This window comes from Dreissena polymorpha, chromosome 8, assembly GCF_020536995.1.
Source record: "Dreissena polymorpha isolate Duluth1 chromosome 8, UMN_Dpol_1.0, whole genome shotgun sequence".
In the NCBI taxonomy this organism is placed as follows: Eukaryota; Metazoa; Mollusca; class Bivalvia; order Myida; family Dreissenidae; genus Dreissena; species Dreissena polymorpha.
In genome coordinates, this window is record NC_068362.1 from 2,819,047 (window position 1) to 2,820,072 (window position 1,026).

Here is a 1,026-nt window from a genome sequence, read left to right on the forward strand (position 1 = left end):
ATTTAGGCAACGTTCTTTCATAATAGTCATAATATGTGTGTATTTAAATTCAGGAGTGATGCGACCAAAATTCTTGTCGGAACTCTTGCTATTAAAAAGATAGAGTGGACTATTGACGCCAAGAGTCTGCCAAAGCAAAAATCATCAAAAGACTCTTATGGCGGCAGTTTATATGGACTAGGACACTTCCAAGTCCGTTTCCTGGGAAGAACTAGTATACTCAAACCCGGTTGACTCGCAGGTCAGGTGACTAGCGTATTTCATTAGCGCCCTCTAGATTTTGTTAATAAACAAATCTGCGTGACCTACTTGTCAAATCTGACAGAAAATATCTCACGCTACAATTTGGAATTGATTTTTGGTAATTAAAAGTCGTAAAGTTCAGACTTTAAGAATATTTGAATTTTTATACTAAGGTTAATTGTCGGAACGAAAAATAAGACAGTGCTTGAAAATAACTGTGCTATTTATTTTATTTGATGTCCCAAATTTCATATATTTAAATTGTTATATACGTTATTGATTGTTACTTTGAATGATATGTCAGAGTTTTGAGCATTCATGTTATATTTAATATTGGTGCTGTTTAAACTTTAACCTATTTACCGCGAGTCTACCGGGCGAAAAAATAAACAACAATGGTGGACATGGTTGTTGGATTTGTTTCTACGGCAGTGAATTTTGAAGGATTTTCGTCATAAAAAGGCAATTGTCCATTAAAGTGAAGTTAATATAATTGTCCTTTTAATCATTTTTCTGATATATGAAGATGGTTTCTAGACGAAAGTGAATATTCATGAAGTACCGCGAGTCCACCGTGTTGCAGTATACTTGGTGTCTATGGAGGAGATAATGATAACTCCTCAAGTAGGGAGGGAATCCATGAACTCCCGATGGCTATGCGGACACCAGTCAGTGCTCCAGCTAGGCTAAATTGAAGGGCGCCCCGCCCTGCCCTCCCAAACCTCCGCCCTTCCCTTCCTAGGCCCCCTCTGCCCTAAAAAGATTATTTAATTTTTTTTTACA